The 21,763-nt window shown below is 44.3% G+C and overlaps 1 long non-coding RNA gene across 1 annotated transcript in view; it reads left to right on the top strand.

The window, feature by feature from the left end:
- LOC122559312 overlaps positions 1-10,681 on the top strand; it is a 29,973-nt gene extending 19,292 nt beyond the window's left edge. Inside the window, exon 3 of the long non-coding RNA XR_006314390.1 lies at positions 7,679-10,681. This is a non-coding gene — a long non-coding RNA (uncharacterized LOC122559312). The remainder of the gene's footprint in view (positions 1-7,678) is intronic.
- The last annotated feature ends 11,082 nt before the right edge of the window (positions 10,682-21,763 follow it).

The following is a 21,763-nucleotide window of genomic DNA, read 5'->3' as shown; positions in this document are numbered from 1 at the left end:
CGCAGCACCAGGCTGGAATGATGCTATGGGAGGCCACTGCTCCAGGCTGGGATGATGCTATGGGAGGCCACTGCGTCAGGCTGGGATGATGCGATGGGAGGCTGCAGCACCAGGCTGGGATGATGCTATGGGAGGCTACTGCGTCAGGCTGGGATGATGCTACGGGAGGCTCCTGTGTCAGACTAGGATGATGATATGGGAGGCCACTGCTCCAGGCTGGAATGATGCTATTGGAGGTCGCTGCGCCAGGCTGGGATGCTGCTATGGGAGGCCACTGCACTAGGTCAGGATGATGCTATTGGAGGTCGCTGCGCCAGGCTGGGATGATGCTATGGGAGGCTTCTGTGTCAGGCTGGGATGATGCGATGCGAGGCCACTGCCTCAGGCTGGGATGATGCGATGGGAGGCCACTGCCCCAGGCTGGAATGATGCTATTGGAGGTCGCTGCGTCCGGCTGGGATGCTGCTATGGGAGGCCACTGCGCCAGGCTGGGATGATGCTATGGGAGGCTGCTGTGTCAGGCTGGGATGATGCTATGGGAGGCCACTGCGTCAGGCCCGGATGATGCAATGGGAGTCTGCTGTGACAGGTCTGGATGTTTCTATGGGAGGACGCTGCTCCAGGCTGGGATGCTGCTATGGGAGGGCACTGCGTCAGACCGGGATGGTGCTGAGGGAGGCTGCTGCGCTAGGTCAGGATGATGCTATGGGAGGCTGCTGCACCAGGCTGGGATGGTGCTATGGGATGCTGCTGTTCCAGATCTGGGTGATGCTACGGGAGGTTGCAGTGCCATGCTGGGATGGTGTTATGGGAGGCCACTGCGCCAGGCTGGGATGATGCTATGGGAGGCTGCTGTGCCAGGCTGGGATGATGTTATTGGAGGCTGCTGAGCCAGGCTGGGATGATACTATGGGAGTCCGCAGTGTCAGGCTGGGATGATGCAACGGGTGAGTCCAGTACCAGGCTGGAATGATGCTATGACAGGCTCCTGTGCCAGATCTTGTCAGTGTCAAGTCTGTCGTCACTGATGGAGATGGAGAGGTCCAGGAGGGGGAGGGAGGTGTCAGAGATGGTCCAGTTAAATTTAAGGTCAGGGTGGAATGTGTTGGTGAAGTTGATGAATTGCTCAACCTCCTCGCGGGAGTACGAGGTGGACAAGCCATCTAACCTGGCTTCTTTGGCCAGTGGGAGGAAATCCATGTTGACATGGGGAGAATGTACAAATGCCACACAGTCACCGGAGGTTAGAATTGAACGTGGGTCCCTGGCACTGTGAGGCAGCTGTCTAAACACTGAGTCACCCTTTTTTTTCTAGCAAGCCCGTAGCTCTGTGTTTTCACAAGGAATCGTTGTTAGACACATTATGGGGAAATATTGATTTTATTCTCATCTCATATTATTTACTTGAAGCCAAATGTATGACTTTCATTTATAATTACGTTAGTCCTCATTATCCCCAACAAACCCTTCAGTGTCCCTTTCTCTGTGTTGAGCTGCCTTACCACATACCTAAACATGACACAACATATTTCAAACTCCCCAAACCTCTTCAAAACCATTGTTAGACATTCCAAAGACATGACATAATGTTCTTTATTCCTTAATTTCACAAATGATATCTAAAAGAACATTCCACTCCACCTTTGTCCCATTTTACTGTCAGTTGAACTATGACCAGCTACGTTCAAATCCAAATAACTATTAATAAACTAACTTCATTTACATGTCCCAGCAAAGAGGTGATATAACAAAATGCTCAGATCTTGCAACATACCACACTCACTAGGCTTCTTGCTATTGGATCTAATACTTTAAACCAGAAGGCATTGTGGCTCAGTGGTTAGCACTGCTGCCTTGTAGTGTCAAGGACTCAGGTTTGAGCCCACCATCGGGTGACTGTCTGTGTGGAGCTTGCACGTTCTTCTTGTGTCTGCGCAGGTTTGCTCTGGTTTCCTCCCACAGTCCAAAGATGTGCAGGTCAGGTGGATTAGCCATGCTAAATTGTCCATTGTGTGCCATGTAAGTGAATGGAACACAGGATAGGGGGCTGGGCTGTGTGTTGGAGGGTCAATGTGGATTTGATGGGTCAAATGGTGTATCCCCACACTGTAGGGATTCTGATGTTATGAGCTGGGAGAATAGGGGAACCCATGACTGATCATATCAAAGGTTTAAATACTTTTCAAGATGCTATACCATTCTTCCAATAATATGTAATTAGTTAATTCCTACTTCAAGCCATAATGAGCCAATCACAATTATATTCTTGAGTTAAAGAAAAAACAAGTTTGTTACCTGCTGACCCTTGAAAAGTAATAAAGATGTGCATTAAGCATATGCACATTCACTTGTCTCAAGGGAAAAACGTAAGTATGCAAAGCTAAAAGTATAAAAGTAACTAAAAGAATTAGTTTAGAATACTTTGGGTATCCCCGAGGCATAAAGTTTTAACCTCATATTCCAGTTGGTTTGTTAGATTCTTGTATTGTTAGTTATCCTTTCCACGCCTGGTTCGCTAAGCTCCTTTCCACTATCTGCGTCACACCTTGCATGTTGTTTCTTGTTGAGGAAGACTTATCGCTGCCTGTGTTTAGTTTTACATACTATAACTAATTTCCTCTACTCTGCCCAAAAATTGCCTTTAAGTAGCAGCTTTTCTAAATATTCCATGTCTGTTGACGTAATTTATGCAGGTTTGTTCGTTGTGGATAGACTTCACCTCCAACATGTGATGATTCTCGTAATGGTGTAAGTCAAATAGAGGATGAGAATCTTTACAAGCTATCTATGGGGTGCTTGGCTGACAGTTTCTATTGCCCACCTGTATGGTGTCAATTTCAGGTTAGACTGTCTTTGATCTAATTCAAGTTAGTTTCATCAAAATTGACCAATCTATGTGGATCAAATGTTCACTGTGGCCATTTTAAGATAGTGTTTTGTTCCCATTTTAAAACTGTTTCACTACCAGCTATTAAACCAGCAATGGAATTCCAAGAACAATAATTTGCATTTTATATCATCATGACATTAGATATCAATTAAGTGGCCCTCCATATTGCGCACCCTGAGAGGGAGCTAAAACAGGTCACAGTATTCTAGATGAGTTTAGTTTAGAGTGGTGCTGGAAAAGCATAGCAGTTCAGGCAGCATCCGAGGAGCAGTAAAATTGATGTTTCGGGCAAAAGCCCTTCATCAGGAATCCTGATGAAGGGCTTTTGCCCGAAATGTCGATTTTACTGCTCCTCGGATGCTGCCTGAACTGCTGTGCTTTTCCAGCACCACTCTAATCTAAACTCTGGTTTCCAGCATCTGCAGCCATTGTTTTTACCTATTCTAGACGGAGCCAGATGTACATACAAAAGTCTGTCTTAACAGAGAATACTTGATAGATCCTTATTGTAATGTCTCATTCAAAGAACAATATCACCGTCAACGCCAACTCATTGTATTGAACATTGTTCATATGTCTAAGCCGAATGAAGTTTTAAAATTATAACTTTCTTGTTCATAAACGGTGATTTACTGGAGCTAATTGACATGAGATGGACAGGAAATTCTTTGTTACAAAAGCTCATCATATAAAAACAATTGGTAGTTAGCTAGTCTGATGTGTGAAACACAAATGCTTCAGTACATTATTTGTAATCCTAACTTTCTGTGCTGTATTCCAGTCTTGATATTTGAGTGCATTACTGCAAAATGTTTAGAAGTGTGAATTCCAAGTTGAGGACAATGCTGGAGGGATTCTTTCGCCTGATGTAGATCATAATTACAAGTTATAAGTCGAACAGCATGCAATACTGCAATCTTACTTTTGATGTCTCAGACTGTGAACCGGCATCCAGTTGAGATGATGAGGCAAAATATTTGCAGTTCTACACAAGGTGATTGACCAATGATAGCAGTGACCTCAGTGGACAAACTGAGACCGCAATCCAACTAGAAGATTGTAGAACTCATTTTCTTGGTCTTCATTATTAAACAGACACAGAATGAGCTTCATATCCAGACTGCTCGCAACCTCCATATTTAATCAACTGATTATTAAGGAGTCAAAAATTGTGGTGGTGGAAAAGCACAGCCAGTCAAGCTGCATCGGAGGAACAGGAAAGTCGATGTTTTGAGCATAATGTCTTCATCAGGAATGTGGGGGGACCTAAGGGGGCTGAGAGATAAATGGGAGGTGGGTGACGCAGGGGAAGGTAGCTGGGAAGACGATAGGTAGATGAAGTTGGGGGTGGTGACAGGTTGGAGCGGAGGGTGGAGTGGACAGGTGGGAAGGAAAATGGACAGGTAGGTCAGTTCAAGAAGGCAGTGCCGAGTTGGAGGGTTGGATCTGGGATAAGGTGGGGTCAGTGGAAATGAGTAAATTGGTGAAATCAACATTGAAGCCGTGTGGTTGGATGGTCCCAAGGAGGTATATGAGTTGTTCTTCCTCCAGCTGTTAGTTAGCTAGGATTTGGCAGTGGAGGAGGCCCAGGACTTGCAATTCCTTGGGGGAGTGGGAGGGGGAGTTGAAGCTGTTCGGCCACAGGGCAGTGGGGTTGTTTAGTGGATGTGTCCTGGAGATGTTCCCTGAAACATTCTGCAAGTTGGCGTTCTGTCTCCCCAATGTAGAGGAGAACACATTGAGAGCAACGGACACTGTAGATGAGGTGTTTGGATTTGCAGGAAAATATCTGCCTGATGTGGAAGGATACTTTGGGGCCTTGGATGAAGGTGAGGGCAGGAGGTGGTAGGCACAGGTTTTATACTTCTTGTGACCATCTCCAACTTCTCAGGAATCCCTCTTAGTTGGGCTTTGTTGCAAGGCAGCTCGATCTCATCTGAATGATGGAAACTTGAAAATGAAAATGGATTCAATGTATTAGTTGAAATAAGTGAATGTTTTACATTAAAAGAAAATTTTGATGCAGTTTTTAAAAGTATTATGTCTGTTTGGTGATCAAATTATTCTCACGATCTTCACCCTGCTGAATAAGTTATTGTAGGACAAGAAGAGAAATGGAAAATGTTTAGTTAATTTAAGTTTTCTTACTTCAATGGTGATTCAAGAAGAGATAGTTTTGCTGTCTCAAGAGAATGTAGCACCAACTTTTAACAACAGAGTTAAAAATGATGACAAAATTTATGTTAATTTTATTTGTTTATGAATGGACGGAATATTATATAGATGACAAATAAGGCCCATTGACATTTGTATGTAACAGGAAACTATAACTTTCAGTAATATGTTTAAGGGTATGACCATGTCTGGTTCATCAACAAGACAATTGCAGAGGGTGAGTGAAGTTGCCCAATCTCATCAAAAAGTTAAGTATCAATCTTACATGTTTTAGTTCATAAGAGCAGTATTAGGCCATTGGCCCATTAAGTCTAGATTAGAGTGGTGCTGGAAAAGAACAGCAGGTCAGGCAACATTTGAGGAGCAGGAAAAATCAACGTTTCGGGCAAAAGCTCTTCATCAGAAATGAGCCTCATTTTTCCTGCTCCTCGGATGCTGCCTGACCTGCTGTGCTTTTCCAGCACCACTCTAATCTCCAGCATCTGTAGTACCCACTTCTGCCATTTGGCCCATCCAGTCTGCTCTGCCATTCGATCATGGCTGATATGCTCCTCATGGCAGGTCAGGCAGCATCCGAGGAACAGGAGAATTGACGTTTCGGGCAGAAGCCCTTCATCAGGAGAATTAGATTAGATTAGATTACTTACAGTATGGAAACAGGCCCTTCGGCCCAACAAGTCCACACCACCCCACCGAAGCGCATCCCACCCATACCCCTACATTTACCCCTTACCTAACACTACGGGCAATTTAGCATGGCCAATTCACCTGACCTGCACATCTTTTGGACTGTGGGAGGAAACCGGAGCACCCGGAGGAAACCCACGAAGACACGGGGAGAACGTGCAAACTCCACACAGTTAGTCGCCTGAGGCGGGAATTGAATCCGGGTCTCTGGCGCTGTGAGGCAGCAGTGCTAACCACTGTGCCACCGTGCCGCCCACAAAGGGCTGATCTCCAGCATCTGCAATTCTCACTTTCTCCCGATTTGCTCCTCACCTCCATTTGCCTGCCAATTAAAAATCTGTCTAACTCCTCTTTAAATTTACTCACTGTCCCAGATTCACAACCCTTCGAGAGAAGTAGTTTCTCCTCAACTCTGTTTTAAATTTTCTGTCCCTTATCATGAGTATGATCTCTCATCCTAGAATGCCCCGCAAGAGGATGTATCTGCTCCATGGATGGTGCATCAATAAACTGAGAGTAAAAACTTGCCTGAATCATATGGAGGTGTGCTGCATTGACACCACAGTTCAACGTAGATCAGTTCAACACCCATAGATTCAAAACATGGCCATGAAGGAGAAATGACCTTGTCTGAAAATCCAGCACATTGCAAGGAAGAGATGACCTAAGATGGACATTCACACAATAAAATGTCAACCAGATGGTGTTAGCCTGAAACAGTTCCTCTGAAAAGGAAATGTAGGAGATTAAAATTCTTCTAGTTAAGGTCACTGTGTTTAGCAGGAACAATGAAAGATAACACCATAAGACATAGCAGCAAGCAAAAATTAGGCCATTCAGCCCATTGAGTCTGCTCTGCTATTCAATCATGGCTGATAGGTTTTTCAACTCTATTTTCCTGCTTTCTCCCCATAACCTTTGATCCCCTTGGCAATCAAGAACTTATCTATCTTTGCTTTAAATATGCTCAGTGACCTGACCTCCACAGCCTTCTGTGGCAATGAGTTCCACAGATTCACCACTCTCTGGTTGAAGAAGTTTCTCCTTATCTCCATTCTAAAAGGTCTTCCCTTTATTCTAAGATATTGAAGAGATAAAAGATACTTCAGTGAGATGAATACAATCATTTCCCTAATCTCAAATTCTTTCTTTTCCTGCTCACTCTCCTCCAATTACTGGTTTCCATTCTCCCATTCTTGATGTTCCTACAGAGACAGCATCTTATTATAATTAATTCATGGGTGGGGCTAGGCCAGAGTCAACTACATCACTGTGGGTCTAGAGTCACATGTAGTCCAGACCAGGTCAGCTGCCTTTCCTAAACAGTATTAATTGGTTTTTCCTGATGGGTTTTTCCTGACTATTGGCAGCAATTTCATGGTCATCATTAGATTCTTTAAAAAAACAATTGGGTTTAAATTCAACCATGGAGAAAGTGAGGAGTGCAGATGCTGGAGATCAGAGTCAAGAGTGTAGGGCTAGAAAAAACACAACAGGTCAGGCAGCGTCCAAGGAGCAGGAGAATCGATGTTTCAGGCATAAGCCCTTCATCAGAAATTTGATGGAATCCTTATTTGCTGTGCTTTTCCAGCACTACACTCTCAACTTAAACTCCACCATGGTGGGATTGGAACATGGGTCCCCAGGTCAGAAACAAGAAAAACAGAAATTGCTGGAGAAGCTCAGCAGGTCTGGCAGCATCTGTGAAGCTGCTGAAGTTAACTCTGATTTCATGCCACAAATGCAGCCAGAATTGCTGAGATTTTGCACCAATTGTTGTATTTGTTTCTGACTTACAGCAGCCACAGTTCTTTTGGTATTCCCCAGATCATTACTTGGGGCTCTGGAGTAGTAGTCCAGACTATTAACCTTTGAGTTATCTCGTTCTGATTTGAGGAGTTCGTTGATCTTCTATGTAACTTGCAGGCAGAATATCAAGGCCAAGTGAAGTATTCACGTCCTGCACTTGGAGCTAAGGCAATTGTCGAGCTGAAGAAACAGGACAATGGCGTACACGAGGAGATTGAAGACAGGAGGGGGAGAAAGTAAGCACCCGGACATCATAGAGGCCATCTAATGATCGTGGTGACGGTGATGTGAATCAAGTAGACATAGAGAAGGAGGTTGCCTCTTAAGTAATCCTAATGGTCTACCAACAGATAATCCACCTGTTAATGTCTTGACGTTTCATACGTTAAAGCAAAGTTAGGAATGAAATATAGCGGATTATTAAACTGAGGGTATTGACATAGGCTGAAATAGAGGGACAAGCCAGAGAGCTGAGATCAATTCCTGATGGGAACAATCCTGTTGTGTAAACAGAAAGTCAGCGAACTTTAGGTGTGTACATTAGGACCCTCCCAGTTCTCTGTGTGGCCTTGCAATAAAGATCAAATCTAATATTGACATGGCTATTTGACAGAAAGGATTGAAGAAATATCAAATGCTGCTTTGTGTTAAATGAGTCTAAAAGAATTGAAAGGTAATGTTACTGTGCAGGCAGAATTTGCAGAAGAGAAACCAGACATGCTAAACACTGTGGGAAGAGGATCTGTCTCAGTTCAACTTCCCTGCAAGTCCTGCGGTGGCAGCAATTTTAGTTTAGTTTTGTAACCTGGGAAACAGGTGAGCAGAAACCATTCAGGTGGCAGGCAAGAGGGGGGAATATACCTTGCCTGTTACTCAAGCCTCCTAACCTATGTATAGTCCAGCAAAGTCATGTTCTGTTGAGAGTGTGGATGTCATTCTGCTACATGAAATAACAGCTGCAGTGCTGAAATGCTATCAAAAATCATAACATATCCACCAAAATTATTTTTATAAATGCCCTTGAGAAAATCTCCATAAGAGTCCTGGGAAAAAACAGACCCATTTGTGACAATAGATTTATTCTACTCAATGTCTTCTCAAGGGATGTCCCTCTAATCACAGGAATCATCAAGGGAATTATTATTTTGCCCCCTCCAGGTAAGATTTTCTCACTTTTATACTATAATACCCTTGAAATAAATATAATTTTTCTACTTAATTCCCTGTTGTACCTGCAACGTTTTGTTTTGTGTACAATGCCACCAAAATTACTCTCTGGTCTCTCACCACTGAAAATGTATTTTCCTTTTCTATTCTTCTGACCAATGTGGATAATTCCGCACTTCCTCACAAAATAATCTATTTACCAACTTCTTATCCTACCACTTTGCACATTAATATCCCTTTGTAAATGCTTTGTGTCCTCCTTATTCTGAGGAGAAAGTGAGGTGTGCAGATGCTGGAGATCAGAGTCAAAGAGTGTGATACTGGAAAAGCACGGCAGGACAGGCAGCATCCGAGGAGCAGGAGAGTCAACATTTCGAACATAAGCTCTTCATCAGGAATGTCTGACTGGCTGTGCTTTTCCAGCGCCACACTTTTTGACTCCTCCTTATTGCTGTCTAGATTTTTTTATCATAAGCAAACTTAAACAGATTACAATTGGTCCCCACACATACATCATTACTATAGATACTAAGTTGAAGCCCAACTGTGCTGCTCCACCAGCTATACTCAGACATTCTGAAAATGGCCTATTTATTTGTACTCCTTGTTTTCTGTAGTTTAACCAATCTTCAGGTGACGCTAATTAATTATCCCAATCCATGATGACTAATTTTTCTTGTAATGTGCTAAATGCACAAAAAAATTAAACATCTCACAGATAGCGTGTTCCTCCATTTGAGAAACATCAGCTAAACTTGTGATGCATGCCTCTTTTTGATGTTTACCATAACGAAACTAGACAGCGATAATTGGAGAGGGAGATTTCTCTTCCTCCTGATTAGCACCAGATGGATAATTGCTGAGTACCCTTGCAATGTAACTTCCAGTTGCAAATGTTCGCCAATTGTTTTTTTCAAAAAGAAGTATGAGAAAATATTTACTTGCTGTGGCATTTTTTTTATTGAGAAAGGTTTTTGTTTTACAAAATTATAAAAGTACAAAAGATAATACAGCAATCTTATGGTACAACAACTGTACCAGAACAAACTACCCACTACTCGACAGATCAAACCAAACTATTACAGAAATACAGAACAATTTTGCCATATTGCAATTCAATAAGTAATTAAACATTACAAATTAAATTAAGCTAACTTGAATTGGACTAAACTAATTTAATTTAATTTACATCACCAGATGCTCCCCCACCGAGGCTCCCACCAATGGGAGCATCAGTTAATATACCCGTATTTATTTAACCATTCATTCAAGCTTCCTCCTTAAGGGGGCCCCCGAGCCGCCAAATCTGGCCTTCGTGACGGTACAAAAGGCCCTAATTAGTTTGGCTGATATGTCCGCGTCTATGTGGTTCAGGTAGGACCGCCTCATCTTATAAAATAATTCCAATTTCTGGTGCACCACATTTGTAAGAAAGTCCTGGGGACATGCTCCATTACTAACATATGCCATTCTGGAAGACACGGGGTGGGGGGTTTCCGCGATCCAGCTCATTAGAACGTTCTTCCTTGCACATTACATGAGAATGTTGGATAACCTCTTCCCTTGCTCATCTAGCAAAGGCAGATTTGGCAGTCCCAGAAGGAAGGATACCGGATCCACCTTAACCTCCGTTCCCAAGATTCTCTCCAACACGTTCGCTATGGCACCCCAGTACCTACAATCTTATGGTGCGACCATAAGCAGTGCGTGAGAGTACCAGTGTCTGTTTTGCATGTAGGACACCTTGGGGATGCTCCTGTCTTAAATTTTGCCAGTTGGCTCTGGGGCCAAATGGGCCCTGTGGAGAGTCTTTAGTTGCATAGCCTGCGCTTTATTGCAAATCGGAATTTTTTTCACATTCTCCCAGATATCCATCCATACTTCCAATGAGATTTCCGTTCCCAATTCCTGATTCCTGACTCCATAAAGTCTTTCCACATCTTCCAGGGTGGAAGAGTGTCCGCACACCAAAGCACACTTCTCTCCATATCAGACTTATAGGGCTGAGCCAAGAGTGTCCTTTTCTGCATGTAGTCCCAGATCTGGAAATAATGGAAAAGGTCCCTACTGGAGAGCTCCAGACAGGAGACTCCCCTGGCCTCCCATGCCTTATAGCCAGAGTCCATTGATCCTGGCCTGAATCCCTCCCTGTTCCTACAAAGGGGGTGAACAGGGAGGTCTTATGTAAATTACCCTCGCTCTGTTGCATCGTTCTCCACACTTTGACTGTGTTGAAAATGATTGGACTCTTACAGTACTCAGCAACAGTTTCCATCTTGTCCATAAATAACAAATTGAGGAGGGGACATTTTGCCTGGGAGGCCTCAATATCAAGCCATACCGACCTCGGATCCTTACACATCCAATCACTCACATAGGACAATAAGGAGCTTATTTGCTATTATTTAAAGTCTGGGAGATCTACCCCTCCCAGTCCCTGTGGAAGTTGCAACTTAGCAAATTTAATAAGAGGATGGCTGCGGTGCGAGATGAGTGAACCAAGCCAACTATTAACCCTCCGCACGTTTGTCTAGGCAACAACAACAGTAACATTCTCATCGGGTATAGTGGGTGAGGAAAAACATTCATTTTCATCAAAGCTATTCGACCAAACCATGATGTCGGTAACCCTTCCCAATGCTGATGGTCTTGTTTTATTTTCTCAAACAACTGTACAAAATTGGCTCTGCACAATTGGTGAAAAGGGGGTGGTGATGAGACAAGAAACTTTTCTGTGACCATTTAAAAGGAAGTCAAGTTCCGTCTGCCAGGTCAGGTACTCCCATAAGGCCCTCCGACGGGCATGGCCTCTGATTTCATATAATTCATTTTATACCCCGAAAAGGTACCAAATAAACTAATCTTTCGTATTAAATGGGGCACAGACTTTGTTGCGTTAGCCAGAAAGAGAAGGACATTGTCTGCATCGAGAGTGATTTTATGCTCTCCTATTCCCACCACCAGGGCAGCTATTTTAGAGTCCTTCCAAATAGCCTCCACCAGCAGTTCAATCACTAATGTGAACAGCAGCGGTGAAAGAGGGCACCCTTGTCGGCTGCCTCTCCCAATACTAAAGTTTTCTGATTTTATTCCGTTCGTAAGGAGCACCACCATGGGATCACTATATAACACGGCCACTCTCCTGATGAAGGCCTACCCAAAATCAAAACATTCCAAGACATAAAAGAGATACAATCACTCCACCTGGTCAAATACCTTTTCTGCATCTAAGGAGACCACCAAGCCCGCGATTGACCTCTGCTGACATGCCTGCATCATATTTAACACTCTTCTAATGTTATTGGAAGAACTGCAACCCTTAATAAAGCCTGTCTGATCCTCCTTTACCAGAGGAGGCAAAACGTTCTCCAATCTCAATGCTAGCGTTTTAGACTAAATTTTAAAATCTATGTTCAGCAGTGAGACAGGCCTGTACGAGCCACAGCCCTCAGGAACGTTCCCTCTCTTAAGAATAAGAGAGATATTAGCTTCCCTAAGGGAGGGAGGAAGACAGTCCTGACTGTATGAACGGTTACACGTTCCCAACATTGGCTCAGCCAGTATGTTTATGAATTACTTGTAGAGCTCGCTAGGAACCCGCCTGGGCCAGCTGCTTTGCATCTTTGGAGCTGCCTTATCGCTTCTTGAATCTTGTGTTGTTCGAGGAGCATTCAGAAAGGAGGCCTGCACTGCAGTTATGCCTGGGAGATCCAAGTTCTCAAAAAAGGATCTCATCCTTGCTAACCCATCCTCACATCCCTCTGACTGGTCTAAGTCTGCATAGAATTTCCTGAATGTTGCATTGATCTTTTTAGACTCACGGGTGAGAGTATCATTACCTTCCCTAATGAAGGGGATAGATTGCAGTGCACTCTTCTTCCTGGCCAGATATGCCAAGTATCTACCGGACCTATCACCGTACAGCACGGTGGCACAGTGGTTAGCACTGCTGCCTTACAGCGCCAGAGACCCGGGTTCAATTCCTGCCTCAGGCGACTGACTGTGTGGAGTTTGCATGTTCTCCCTGTGTCTGCGTGGGTTTCCTCCGGGTGCTCCGGTTTCCTCCCACAGTCCAAAGATGTGCAGTTCAGGTGAATTGGCCATGCTAAATTGCCCGTAGTGTTAGGGAAGGGGTAACTGTAGGGGTATGGATGGGTTGTGCTTCGGCGGGGCGGTGTGGACTTGTTGGGCCGAAGGGCCTGTTTCCACACTGTAAGTAAGTACTCAAATAATCTTTGCTTTCTGAAGGAAACTTCTCTCTTTGCTGCTTGAATAAGTACAGAGTTCAGGGCAGCCCAGAGAGTGGTAAACCGCTGCAATTTAGTCACAGACTGTCTGTTATAGTATGGCTCCTTGGCTCCTTCAGCCAGGCCTCGAGCATATGCTGCTGCTCTCCCCTCTGTCTCTTCCTGGTTGCTGATTACGAAATAATTATACCCCACGAATAAGCCTTGGTGGCCTCCCAGAGCACTGATGGATTACTGACCGTACCTGCGTTAATGTCCCAACAAGTCTTAAACTCCCTTGTGAAGTACTCAATAAATTTGCTGTCTTACAAAAGAAATGGATCCAGTGCCGTGTGCCTGTACCACTGCCCCGATCTTAGTCTCCAAATACACTGCCACATGGTCTGAAATGGCGATATTGCCAATTCTGCAGGATAATATCGAATTCAGAAAGATCGATGGAGCAAAGAACATATCTATCCTTGTGTGGCACTTGTGCAAGTTGGAGTAAACGGTAAAATCCCTGCCCTCAGGGTGAAGACACGTCCACACATCTACCAGCCCCGACTCCCCACACAAGTCCACCAACTACTTGGATTGTAGGGAGATGCCCAAAAGACCCCTTGGATCCAAGAGACGGTTAAAGTGTCCCCCTGTAATTGTATGGCGCACCCCAAGAGCCATTAATCTAGAAAGTGCATCAATTAAAAATTTAAGGGGGCATGCAGGAGGGCAGTAGAAATTCAAGATGCCATACTCCTCCCATGTATTAAGGCTTTGAGGATGATAAACTGCCCCTGTTCATCCTGAAGTTGGTCTATTAACTGGAAGGGAAGGTTGTTCTGTATTAATATAGCCACTTCTCTACTTTTAGAATTGAAAAACAAAAAGAACACCCTGCCAAACTCTCTGAGCTGTAGTTTGAAATGCTCCTTATCATTCAAGTGTGTTTCCTATAGTGGAACAACATCAACGCTTTCCTTTCTGAGATTTGAGAGCACTTTCTTTATTTTGACCGGTGAGTGACCTCCCCTTTATTTTTCAGGTACACTATCTAAATGAACAACTAGCTATAACTGTCTAAAGCTGGGCACCCCCCTTCCCCCACCCCGAGAGGAAGAAACCCGGTCGAGTGGAGATAAAATAGAATTCATAAAGTCGAGAAAACCCCACTGCAAACACTACAAAAGCAAAAACTCAAACTACTACTACTACTTTTAAACCGAACAAAAAATACCCAATAGCTGGAGACATCCCCCCTTGCCCATGGGGGCACTCATCCTACGCCCTAATACCACTATAGCTTCTTTTGGCTAGAGCTGTGCCCCAAACCCAAGCAAAACAAAGACAAGAAAAACATCTATTTTATACACATGGGAATTAAAAGTAGGCTTCCAACCTGCCTCCCCCCCATACATCAACCTGCTTGTAATCAATTAAAGAATTTACCATCCCAAGCCAAGAAATAATAAAGGGAATAACAGGAATTAGCAAAAAAAAACACAAGAAAGGGGAAAGAGAGGTAAGAAATCCCCCTAACCACACTCATTCTCGAAATAGTGTCAGGCATATACAATAGACAACCGAGAGAGTAAAGGATACACTATTATCCATGATATTTAACCCAGCCAGTCTATTTTAAAGAATCCAGAAAATCCTTTGCCTTCTCTGCTGAGTCAAAATTATACATGGGGCCTCCATGGCCAAAGACAACACAGCTGGGTACCTTACAGAATATTGGATGTTCAAGCATCTCAGCCTCTTCCTTACTTCATCATATGATTTTCTAATCACAGCCCCAGAAGAGTCTTGAAAAAACATAATTTTTGACCCCTCGTAAATTAGGGCCTATGAGTCTTTCCCCAGTTTTCTGGAGGCTTCCATAACAATTTGTTTCTCTTTATAACACTGGAATCCTGCTAGGACCGGGCAGGGGGCGCTGGTCCAATCTGGGCCTGTGCACCGTGATCCGATGGGCCCGTTTCACTCGCACGCAGCCCGACTCGACTCCCAGTCCCGGGAGCTGTGGGAGCCATTGTGCCAGGAAGCTGACCAGAAGCTCACCTTCTTTGCGTTCTGGCAGCCCGATTATACATACATTCTTACTTCGACCTCGATTTTCAAGGTCGTCGACGATTAATGCCCGCACTTGACTTTCCAGGACCTGGACCTGCCCCGCTGAAGTCTCCGCCACAGTCTCCAACACCTCGGTTCTCTGTTCGACCTGGCCAACACGTTGATCAAGACTTTGAATCTCCTACTCATGCTTTTGTAGCATGGCAGAGATCGGTTCCAGTCTGGTGCAAGATTCCTCCAGCGCTGCCTTAATCTTCTCTCGGAGTTTCACGAATTCCCAGATTAAGTTCTGCTGCTCCAACGAGATCAAAGGCACCTCTGCAGCTGGGGCCGCGGGCCAGCCCATTGCTGTAGGAGTGTGGCCTGCATGTTGCGATCCTAGCAATCCCTTTTCTTTTGTCATCTTCTTCTTCTTCTTCCCTAAACATTAAAATTAATATTTAAAGGTTCTGGGGGCTTTATTCTACTGATTCTTTTTTCAGAAATGGCTAGTATGGGAGGATGGGAGCACCACTTTACCTGGATTATGGTGCAGATGTTAGCCAGGCAGACCTGTTAGATCGCCACATCTTGAATCCCGCTGCTGTGGCATCTTTAGGGTGGCATGGTGGCTCAGTGATCAGCACTGCTGCCTCACAGCGCCAGGGACCCGGGTACGATTCTAACCTCTGGCAACTGCCTGTGTGGAGTTTATGCATTCTCCCTGTGTCTGCGTGGGTTTCATCCCACAGTCTAAAGATATGCCGGTCAGGTGAATTAGCCATGCTAAATTGCCCCATGGTGTCTAGGGATGTGCAGGCTAGCCGGGGGAATATTATAGGGCAGCGGGGTGAGTCTGGGTGGGCTTCTCTTCGGACGGTCAGCGTAGACTCGATGGACCAAATGGTCTACTTCCAAACTGTAGGGATTCTACAATTTTTATTCCTAACTTTTCGACAAGGAGAGATAATAGAATGTTGGCCTAAATGTACTTTACATCAATTAACAAGGTACCACAGACTTATGTAACCTTGCCCAGATTATGACATGCTCACTGTTTTTTTAATTGTTTGTTATCCTTGGGAAATTGAAAGATTTGACCTTCCATCCCAGTATGATGCCTGACGTGCCCAGGTCTCATTCAGAACAAACTGTTCAAATTTGACTTGCGCAATTTAAAGTGTGTTTCTGCATTTGCCTCCAGAGGTTATTAGCGTTGAAAGCAGCTGGGTATAAAATGGTAAGATTGACAGTTGAATAACCCAAAAATAAATGAAACACTGACAAAGAACTTCGGGCATTGATGGCAGAGAAAAAGTCCACTACAAATAATGGCTCCACTTTTAGGATTTGTCGCCTCAAGTTCAAAGCTTGAATGATACACTGTAAACAAGGCAAAAATGCTGGAAATACTTAGCAAGCCAAGCAGCATTTTTTTGTAGGAGTCAGAGTTTTAATCGGCTGAATTTGATGCCATTTTATTAAGTGCAAGTTACATTGAGTTTTCTGAAGGGATTCTCACCATGTGACCAGATGCATCGCACACCTAACGGTCCCACCTCCCCTTGTTTAGTAACTGACACCCAATTGTGACCATGTGCCGTTTCTGAAACAACTCAGCACACAGTAAGCATCTGCCACAAAAGCAATGTGCCCATCAGCTGCACCATCTATAAAGTTCCGCTGTGCATCCAGAGGACAGCTGTCAGTGCAGAGCTGCCCTGCATATTTGCCCCGAGTGGGGTAAATTGGAAAGCCCCACTTTATGGGCACAGCAAAGAAGGCCCTGTTGGGCAAGCTGGTGAAGAGGTGGTACGTCCACTTGCCTCAGAACCACCAGGTGGAGGTCACACCAGAGCACACCAGCCTGGTCTGAGGTTCCTTATCCAGTTGAGTGCCCCACACTGTCAGAAGGTCAATGACCTTCTCCACTTTGCCAACAAGAGTGCCAAAAGATTCTCTCTGATCTCTCACCATCTCTGCTCCTGTATCCACCATTCTCACTGTTCCCTGCAACGCCTTCTCCACCCGCCCTAACCCACCTAACACTGGGCACCACTGACCCTGCATGCCCTCTGTGCTGCCTACTTACTCATTCAGGACAACTTCAACTGCATTAGCAGTAACAGCTGTGCCACCCACTCTCATTTCCCTTAATACCAGCCTCTGTCTCTCTTTCCAGGGGGAAAACAGCCCTCAATAGGGCAGAAAGAGTCAGGTTGGATGATCAGCTGCCTGATATTCATTCCTCATCCTTTATGTGGAGATGATCCAAATACTGACCACCCTGAGCAGCTAACCGATCATGTCCAACACCCTGGACTAGTATAGAAGGCTGCCCTTGACTTTCTGTGCCGGGATTCCTCAGTGAAGTCTCTCCCACTTGATCTGACTGCCACATAACAATTTGAAAAGTGTGCAGCTGGAAAAGCACAGCAGGTCAGGCACATCTGAGAGCAGGAATGTGGATATTATGCTCGAAATGTCGATTCTCCTGCTTCTTGGATGCTGCCTGACCGGCTGTGCTTTTCCAGTGCTACTCTTTTCAATCCTATTACCTACTGCCAATTTCTTCCCTTTTCCCACATCTTTGCACACCATTTCAATCCAACTAACCATTCAATGCCCTCTTAAATGCCTCATACCTCCTGAATGTCTCTTTCTTGATTAAGGAAATTGAGAAAGCAGTTATTAAAGCATACCAATAGCCAAGGCTTTATTAATACTGGTAAGAGTATAACAAGAATGTTGCTTTGAGACTTATACAAGACACTAGATTGGCCTCAGCTTGAGTATTATATCCAGTTCTTGGTGCCACACTTTCACAAGGATGTGAAGAGTGGGGAAGAGTTCGATGAGTCTGGATCCAGGGATGATGAATTGTAGAATGATTGCAGGAACAGGACTGACCCTGGAGAAGAGAAGGCTGAGAGGTGATCTGATTGAAGTGTTCAAAATCTTGAGAATTCACCCATGAAAGGATTGAGAAGGATAAAGCACAGATTCAGAGTCATAGAATAATAGAGATGTACAGCATGGAAACAGACCTCAGTCCAATTCATCCATGCTTACCAGATATCCTAACCTAATCTAGTCCCATTTGCTAGCACTTGGCCCATATCCCTCTAAACCCTTTCTATTCATATACCCATCCAGATGCCTTTTAATTGTTGCAATTGTACCAGCCTCCACCACTTCCTCTGGCAGCTCAATCCATACCCGTACCACCCTCTGTGTGAAAATGTTGGCCCTCATGTTCCTCTTATATCTTCCACTTCTCACCCTAAACCTATGCCCTCTAGTTCTGGATGCCCCCACCCCAGGGAAAAGACATTGTCTATTTATCCTATCCATGCTCCTCATGATTTTGTAAACCTCTATAAGGTCACCCCTCAGCCTCCGATGCTCCAGAGAAAACAACCCCAGCTGTTCAGCCCCTCCCCATAGCTCAAATCCTCCAACTCTGGCAACATCCTTGTAAATCTTTTCTGAACCCTTTCAAGATTCACAATATCTTTCCGATAGGAAGGAGATCAGAATTCCACGCAATATTCCAACAGTGGCCTAACCAATGTCCTGTACAGCCACAACATGACCTCCCAACTCCTGTACTCAATACTCTGACCAATAAAGGAAAGCATATAAAACACCTTCTTCACTATCCTATCTACCTGCGACTCCACTTTCAAGGAGCTATGAACCTGCACTCCAAGGTCTCTTTCTTCAGCAACACTCCCTAAGACTTTACCATTAAGTGTATAAGTCCTGCTAAGACTTGCTTTCCCAAAATGCAGCACCTCGCATTTATCTGAATTAAATTCCATCTGCCACTTCTCAGCCCATTGGCCCAGCTGATCAAGATCCTGTTGTAATCTGAGGTAACCTTCTTCGCTGTCCACTACACCTCCAATTTTGGTGTCATCTGCAAACTTACTAACTGTACCCCTTATTCTCGCATTGAAATCATTTATATAAATTACAGAAAGTAGAGGACCCAGCACCGATCCTTATGGTTCTCCACTGGTCATAGGCCTCCAGTCTGAAAAACAACCCTCCACCACCACCCTCTGTCTACCTTTGACCCAGTTCTGTATCCAAATAGCGAGTTCTCCCTGTATTACGTGAGATCTAACCTTCGGTGAGGTCTAACCAAGTCTCCCATGGGGAAATTTGTCGAACGCCTTACTGAAGTCCATATCGATCACATCTACCGCTCTGCCCTCATCAATCCTCTTTGTTACTTCTTCAAAAAACTCAATCAAGTTTGTGAGACATGATTTCCCATGCACAAACCCATGTTGACTATCCCTAATCAGTCCTTGCCTTTCCAAATAAATGTACAGCCTGTCCCTCAGGATTCCCTCCAACAACATGCCCACCACTGCATCAAGCTCACTGGTCTATAGTTCCCTGGCTTGTCCTTACTACCCTTCTTAAAGAGTGGCACCACATTAGCCAACCTCCAGTCTTCTGGCACCTCACCATTGACTATCGATGATACATTGGTGATCATTTTCCAGCATTCTATAGGCTCTAGAAGAATTCCAATGGACTCGTGGGTGGCTAATGTTAACTCACATTTTAAGAAAGGAGGGAGAGAGAAAATAGGGGAATTATAGACTACTTAGCCTGACATTGGCGGTGGGGAAATTGCTGGATTCAATTATTAAGGATGTAATAACTGAACATTTGGAAAGCAGTTACAGACTCAGTCCTAGTCAGCATAGATTTACTAAAGAGAGACAATACTTGATAAATCTTTTGGATTGTTTTAAGGATGTGTATAGTAGAGTGGACAAGAGTGAATAAATGGAAGTTGTGTATCTGGAGTTTCAAAAGGTTTTTGACAAGTTTCCACATGAGAGATTAGTAAGGAAAATGAAAGCTCATGATATCGGAGGTAATGTATTGACATGGATAAAGAACTGGTTGGCAGACAGGAAGCAGAGACTTGGAATAAACAGGTCCTTTTCAGAATAGCAGCCAGTGGCAAGTGGGATACTGCAGGTTTCAGTGCTGGGACCCTCGCTGTTCACAATATACATTAATGATTTGGACGAAGGAATTGAATGCAATATCTCCAAGTCTGCAGATGACACTAAGCTGGGTGGCAGTGTGTGCTGGGAGGAGGATGCTAAGAGGCTGCAGGGTGACTTGGACAGGCTGGCAGACTGGGCAAATACTTGGCAAATGCAACTAAATGTGGATAAATGTGAGGTTATCCACTTTGGTGATAAAAACAAGAAGACAGGTTATTATCGGAATGGTTGCAGTTTAGGAAAAGGTGAGGTGCAATGAGACCTGGGGGTCATGGTGGAACAGTCTCTGAAGGTTGGCATGCAGGTGCAGCAGGCAGTGAGGAAAGCTAATGGCATGCTGGCCTTCATAGAGAAAGGATTTCAGTATTGGAGTAAAGAAGTCTTGCTGCGGATATACAGGGCCTTGATGAGGCCATAACTTGGAGAGAGCATTCTTGTTACTGATGTAATCAGGTGAAGTTTCATCAGACTGATTCCTGGGATTGCAGGCCTGACATGAGAAAAGACTGGATCATCGGGGCTTTAGATAAATGGGGGGGGGGGGGCGCGATCATATAAAACATATAAAATCCTGATCGGATTGGACAAGCTAGATGTGGGAAGAATGTTCCTGATGTTGGGGAAGTCCAGGACTAGAAGTTACAGTCTAAAAATGAGGGGTAAGCCACTCAGGGCTGAGTTGGGGAAAAAATTCTTCATTCAGAGAGTTGTGAACCTGTGGAGTTATTTACCACAGGAAGCTGTTGGGCCCAGTTCATTATTCAAGAGGGAGCTGGATGTGACCCTTGTGACAAAAGGGATTGAGGGGTTTGGAGAGAAAATGGGAGTGGGAAACTGAGACTGCATGATCAACCAAGATGGTATTGCATGAAGGTGCAGGCTCAAAGGGCCGAATGGCCTTCCCCTGCCCTTATTTCCTTTATTTCTTTGAATCAATTGAATGACCTTCTCTGAACTACTTCTAATGCTATGATTAACTTCTTAAGGAAAAACACTTCTCAAGACCAAAAATGTACACAATGTTCAGATCGTTACTATGTAAGGTTCCTGATTTGTGTAATGGGTGTGTCAGAATATAATGTCTCCCCCTACAGCTAGATAAGTTAAACGTAAAGCCACATATTTACTGCCGCACCTATTCTTTCATCTAATGCAGGAGATTGAGTCATTTTGCCACTCCTGTTTCAAAAAATTCCTTTTCATCGTTATCCTTTCCAACTTGCAAGTGAACACATGCCTAAATGAAATGCCACTGAGCTTACTGCTTGTTCGTAATGCTTCAAGTTCTACAATGACAATAAATAGGATCTTCTCAGTTCCCAATAAAGGGCAGGTTAACAGTGTCTGCTTAATAAAGAAAATACTTTGCTCTTTACCCTATTAAATGCAAGGAATTCATTTGGCAAACTCTTTTACAATTTACGAGGAGAAAGTGAGGACTGCAGATGCTGGAGATCAGAGCTGAAAATGTGTTGCTGGAAAAGCGCAGCAGGTCAGGCAGCATCCAAGGAACAGGAGAATTGACGTTTCGGGCATAAAGAAGGGCTCATGCCCGAAACGTCGTTTCTCCTGTTCCTTGGATGCTGCCTGACCTGCTGCGCTTTTCCAGCAACACATTTTCAGCTCTTTTACAATTTACCTTACTTACATAAAAAAGAATGAAGTGGCCATTGTTCCAGAGGATTCCTCCATCACGAGACAGTGAGGTGATGGTT

Source organism: Chiloscyllium plagiosum, chromosome 19 (assembly GCF_004010195.1).
Source record: "Chiloscyllium plagiosum isolate BGI_BamShark_2017 chromosome 19, ASM401019v2, whole genome shotgun sequence".
NCBI classification, from domain to species: domain Eukaryota; kingdom Metazoa; phylum Chordata; class Chondrichthyes; order Orectolobiformes; family Hemiscylliidae; genus Chiloscyllium; species Chiloscyllium plagiosum.
Note: the sequence above shows the minus strand (reverse complement) of the source record. Positions and strands in the feature narration are given on the sequence as shown.